We start from the raw sequence: 6,208 nt of genomic DNA on the forward strand, positions 1-6,208 counted from the left end.
CCCTGCACTTGTCAGTATTGAAACGCATCCTGTTTTTGTTAGCCCACCCCTGTAACCTATCCAGGTCTTGCTGCAGTCTTTCCTTCCCTACTAGCATGCTCACCTCCCCCCAAATTTTAGTATCATCAGCAAATTTAAACAGGGTGCTTTTCACCCAGTTGTCCAAATCGCTGATAAAGAAATTGAACAGCGCAGGCCCAAGGACCGAGCCCTGGAGGACTCCGCTGCCCACTTCCCCCCAGGTCAAATATGACCTGTCCACCACCACCCTCTGAGTCCGACCCTTCAGCCAGTCTGCAATCCATCTGACTGTGTAGGCATCAGTGCCACAGTCGCCTAGTTTTTTAATGAGCATGGGGTGGGAGACTGTGTCAAAGGCCTTGCTGAAGTCCAGAAAGACTATGTCCACGGTGACACCTGCATCCAGTGCTTTTGTGACCTGATCATAAAAGGCAATCGGGTTGGTCTGACATGACCTGCCCCTAATGAAACCGTGCTGGTTGCCCTTGAGCATCATCCCTGAAGTCGGCCCATCCCAGATGTGCTCCTTGATGATCTTCTCAAAGAGTTTCCCTAGGATTGAGGTAAGATTGACAGGCCAATAGTTGCCTGGGTCCTCCCTCTTCCCTTTTTTTAAAGATGGGGGCCACGCTGGCTTTCTTCCAATCATCTGGCACCTGCCCGAGCACCACGAGTGCAGGGGCCCCACAATAACACCTGCCAGTTCCCTCAGTACGCTGGGATGGAGAGCGTCTGGACCTGCTGATTTGAACACATCCAGCCCCTCCAGAAGCTCTCTAACCCGGTCCTCTGCAAAATTAGGCCTGGCGGCGTTTCTCCCGAGTCCATCTGGAATCTTGGTCTGGGAGTCCCGTTCCCTGCACAAGAAAATGGAGGCAAAGAATTTGTTAAAGAGGTCTCTTTCTCCTCTGGTGCAACCACCAGACTGCCAAGCATATCCTGCAGGGGCCCCACATCCTTCTGTGGGTTTGCTTTGCTATTAACATGTTCTGTTCCCTATAGAGGAAAGGCCAGTTTCCAAAAGTTGGAAAACAGAGAAATGCCTGTAGTGCCTGCCAGAAAACTGTGGCTGTGCCCTAGAGCAGGGGAGAGCAAAGACAGATTTAAACCACCTCTGTGTACCCCTAGCTTTGGTTGCTCTAGGACACAATCTGTCTGCAATCACAAAATAAAGTAGCTTTAGGGGTTGCTCTTACAACAGTGTTGTGTAGCTAGCCTATGGCTGCCTATGTTGGCCCTAAACTAGGGCAATAAGGACCAACCTTTTTGGCAGACATGCCACAAATTAGCCCTGCATCCTCCTCAAGGGCCACTGATCCCTTTCCATTATCTGATCTGTTGCTCAGCTGCCCTGTGCTCCCTGGCCAAAATGCTACTCTGCTTTCTGCTTCCTGTCCTGTTCTTCCTGCCTAATCCAATGCACTGCTTTCTGCTCCTTGCTGTGCTGTCTTCCTGTCTTCCACATGCCACACACAGAGGCTGCCCATACCCATACCACTTGTGGCACCACTGCTACAGGCTGGACAACTCTGCACTGGAGGAACTTTCTTAAAAAGCCATTCCACTTCCTGCACACCATGACAAGGGGACAGAGACAAGCTGGCTACATAACAGTCCCTTGCTCATGTGAGCAGGTGCACTGATTGCTCCATTCATCCCCAAAGAAGTAACTTCATTCCTCTATTCTCAGTCCTCCATATCATTCACAGCACATCCTTTCCTTCCATTTAATATCTTTGTCCCCTGTGAAGCACCAAACAAAATTGTTGTTTGTACAGTGACTGGGACTTTAAAAGCCTATGTCTGTGCTTCCTCAGCTTCTTGTTTTCCTGACGTCTCTCTATGCCTTGGTATTTACATTTGCTGGTTGCCTGATTTATGAGTAGGTGCACATTTGCATTTATTTACAGCTGCAAAGAGACTTTCAGATGAAGTGGTTGTGGTACCACAGTAAGCATGACCTCTTGGAGACCCTTTTCCAGCTGGCTTAATGAATACCTAGGCTTTGTCATACCCAATCAGATAAATTCAGCCTCCACCTTTCTCTGAAGGATCAGGTATTTGTGGCTGCTGAGCAGCCCTAATTCTCCTGGCTGGCTGTGTTGCTCTGTACAATGGGAGAAAAATCTCTTCCCGACACTCAGTGATCAGCTTATGTCCTGGAAATATGTCATTAAAGACCTGCAATGTCTTCATTTGCTTAGCTAGAAATGCTGTTAGTGGCCCAGGGTGATTCAGCCTTTGAAATCCATCTGCTCCATGAGACATGGCAAGTGCCAGCTGTAGTAAGCTCCACTCCTCGGGTAAATCACTTCTTTCTCCCCTTGCTTGAAGGGGAACACAGGTCTCTCATCAGCTTTACAGTAATAAGGTAGATCTATACCAACTGAAGGGGTAGATTAGACATTTCGAAGCTTATGGTCCAGGCTCTGTACAGAGCATGATCCAGGACTGGCCCCCTTGAGCCTCCTAGTCAGATTAAGACCTTTGTGGCATTCAGTGGAAATACCAAGCCTTGATTTACTTATCCAACCACAGTGCAGAAGAAAGTAGCTTATTTTAGCTCTGCTTCTCCTGTCACCAGGCAAACCTGCTCCACATGACGGTCTATGAGTAGCCAGACTGCCAGACGGCTTCCTGCCCAGAACATCTCTGGAAGGAAAAACAGATGGAGGGAAAGAAAAGTGACTTTGTGGAAAGTTCATGCCCTCCTCCAAAACAAACAGAGCTGCCTGAAGAGGCCCCACAAGGTTGCTGTGAGGAGCTAGAAGAAAATATCATGGGATCTTGGTATTTGGCAGAACTGCAACTGCTCTTCCCCACCCCCAAAACACCATCTTCTCCTCCAGCCCAACTGCATGTCTCGGCCTTTCTAGAGGGAGAAATGTCATCCCTTCATCTCCTCTGTCATACGATATTTTTCTGTGTATGTTTTTATAGTTTGGCTCCTCACCGCCATACTGTAACCCATCACCCTTCAGGGGGATCCACTGCGAGGGTGTGAGATGCTAATCCCTTGGGTGTATGAAGCATGCTCATAGCACCATGAACTCACAGGGCAGCATGGAAAGTGGGAAGATGGTCCCAGCCCTGAGTCTCTTGTGCTTTTGTTTTTGGGGCAGAGATTGTCTCCATAAACACCTGTACACTTCTAGTTCTGCTATTAGGCAGAGCAGTTTAGTCACATTGCCACAGAGCTAAAGTGCGGTGTTCAATTCCTAGTCCAGGTGGATGTGAAAAGCTGGCCCTAGCTGTACATGGTACCCAGCCATTTGGGCTGGGGAATTGAAGGTGATTGGGTACAGTACTAGACACATCATTCCCTTGTGTGTGATTGGCTAAAGAAATCAGTGTGCCACTAGGCTTGGGGAGACCTTTTCTTTTGTAAGATTACTAGAAACTAAGGTACAAATCAGCTGGCCTTGGGTGCTTTAATGGTTGCAATGAAAGAGGGTGAAACTTAGCAGTTCCCAGTAAGAGTACCCTGCAGGGTAGTGCATGTGGCCAGTTGTGGATCTGAGCATGCTGCAGTCTAGTAGTATTAGTCACAAATGCCCCTTTCTGCACAACTTCTGTCATGGTTTTTAGACACAAAAATCTGAGCTCACATAACTCTTGTGTCCAACTCCCATTGATGTCCATCGAATGACCTCCATGGGTCATGCCCAAATGACTTCTAAGGTTTGGGTTTCACCCCTGTGGAGTGCCAGGCAACACTCTCTCTCCATCTGTTCCAAAATCCACTTAAAATCATGTTTTAAGTTATTATTAGTAAGGTCACGGGACCTATTCTATTATGAGAAGCAGTGGATAGTGTACTAGGTCTTGAATCAAGAGATTTGGGTTCTATTCTGCTGTCTGCTGTTGGCTTTCTAGGTGATATATCGAGTCTCCTCTATGCCTCAGGCTCCCCTTCCACTAAGAAGTGATAATGGTGTTTGCTCATATTTGGTATTGTTCAAAAGGCTTTTCAGTGAAGACAGATAAGAGCGTTGCTGTCTCCTAAGCTGATGACTCCATAGGACAGTTTGGAAGATAAAATGGTAAATATTGAGATCTGTATAACTGATCCTTTTTGAAGCCTGGGGTAGGAGAAATCAAATAACTAAATCGTTTTGCATTTACCATATAAAAAGTCTTTTCCAGTCAAAAAAACCTCAGCTGATACAAAAATTAACTCTCACTGTCAATGAGCCCTTTAAAATAAATCAGTCTTTTAAATCAGGTGGTACTCTGCTCCAGTTTTTAAACCATTATAAGATCAAATATGGATCTAAACTACATGATAGTATCTCATTGTCTTTATCTGAAGTATTGATTGTGGAAAGAGTATAAAACTGCCCTGGGCATATCTGCTTTATGACATTTTTCAGATCATATATGTGTATAGAAAACATTGCACGACTTGAATTGCAATGGACAGTTGTATCCCAGTTCATGGTAGAGAATCTGGACTAAAACAAAAGGGTGGGAAAGCTATAAAGTCCCTTCCCTGAAGTGACCTGCCTTTGCAGGAGACAGAAAATCCAAATGGGAGGTTGAAAAGTCTGCTATAACTCACCCTCTTGTGTCCCAATACTTCAGAGCATTGGAGGGAGAGGAAGGAAGAGGAGAGGCATTTCTCCCAGAAGAATTTGGTGCAATTGTGCAATATTAGCTCTATAGATTTAGCCTTTAAGACTGAACACAAAGCCCACTGACTGTGGGCCAGACTGCAGCATGATCTGGGGAATCCACTCCTGCTCTGAGTCCATTTGTTCACACCAGGATTTGCATCTTGCCTTTAGATCCCCTCTGTGCTGCACAGTTTCTGACTACCGTAGAACTGATAAAAAAGATACTCTTAAAAAGTATAAAGTTCATGATGTTCTATTGGCAAAAGCTAGAAAACTAAGGGGAAAATGAAGCTCACTTAGTAATCGAATAAGCATTTATGGCATCTTAAGCACTAGATATTTGAAAGTTTCTACTGCACTGAAAATCAAGCAGGCACAAGCCATTCAGTGAACAAAAAAGCAGGGGGAAGTTGGGGAAGGGAAGAAAACTATCACAAAGCTTAGTGATCACAGCTGAGATGTGATTACAGTTGGACCATCCTAGTTCCTTTGTAAGAGAGACTTCTCAGCAATTGTGTCCACAGTTTGCCATGATGTTCAGTTGGGCACAGGACCTCCTCTGAGCCTGAGACAGGAAAAATACAAGAGATGGACTTTAGACAGTGGATTTGGCTGTAGTGGAGGTGGCTCCCTTGAATTGGCAGGAAACCTTGCCTCCTTTAATATCTTTCTGCCTGTCACAGGGGGCAGAATCTGATCCACCTTATTGGTGTTTCAGGTTAAAAGCAATGCTGTGTGCCGTGCACAGTGCTGATATGCCCCCTCGTGGTAATTTGCAATCAACTGCTGTTTTCAGAGTGCTAGAAAATAAAACAAAGAGGAAGGCTGTGAGTTCAGTTAATGATGCTAAGCTGCTGTGGTTTAGTTAAGTAACAACTATAGTATGTGTTCAGTAAGTAAAGAATATGAAGTCTGGCAATACACTGGAGTTCACAATACTAACTTCCTTTGCTTTCTCAGTAAAAAATTCCTCTCTCACACCCGCACACCTGCTCCGAATGTAAGGGTGGCATCAAGTGCCTAGAGTCACTCACAAGAAGCTGTTATGCCTCTGTTCCATTGTGGGGATTTCAGGAGTTTCTTTTCATGCTGTCAGAGGCCTTGTGACCTGCTTTTCTGCTACACTGAATACTGAATCTTCACTCAAGCTGGAAGTCAGAGATCACAACATCCCCTCTAGCCATGGACCAACCCAGCCACCTGGCTTTTCCTAAAGCTGGCTGAACTCCACAGTGAGCGCATGAAAAGTTTTGGGGAAAGAGAGTGGTGGTGGATGAGTCATTTTTGACCTGGAGGGATGTGGGCAGTGGGGTACCCCAGGGCGCAGTCCTTGGGCCCGCACTGTTCAACATCTTCATCAGTGACTTGGATGAGGGGGTAAAAAGCACCCTGTACAAATTCGCAGATGACACTAAGCTGTGGGGGGATGTGGGCATGCTAGAAGGAAGGAATAGGCTGCAATCGGATTTAGGTTACAGGGGTGGGTGGATGAGAACAGGATGAGATTCAACACTGACAAGTGCAAGGTGCTACACCTGGGGAGGAACAACTAGCACCATACCTACAGGCTG

The sequence above is a fragment of the Crocodylus porosus genome, unplaced genomic scaffold, assembly GCF_001723895.1.
Source record: "Crocodylus porosus isolate Cpor-Errol unplaced genomic scaffold, CroPor_comp1, whole genome shotgun sequence".
NCBI classification, from domain to species: Eukaryota; Metazoa; Chordata; order Crocodylia; family Crocodylidae; genus Crocodylus; species Crocodylus porosus.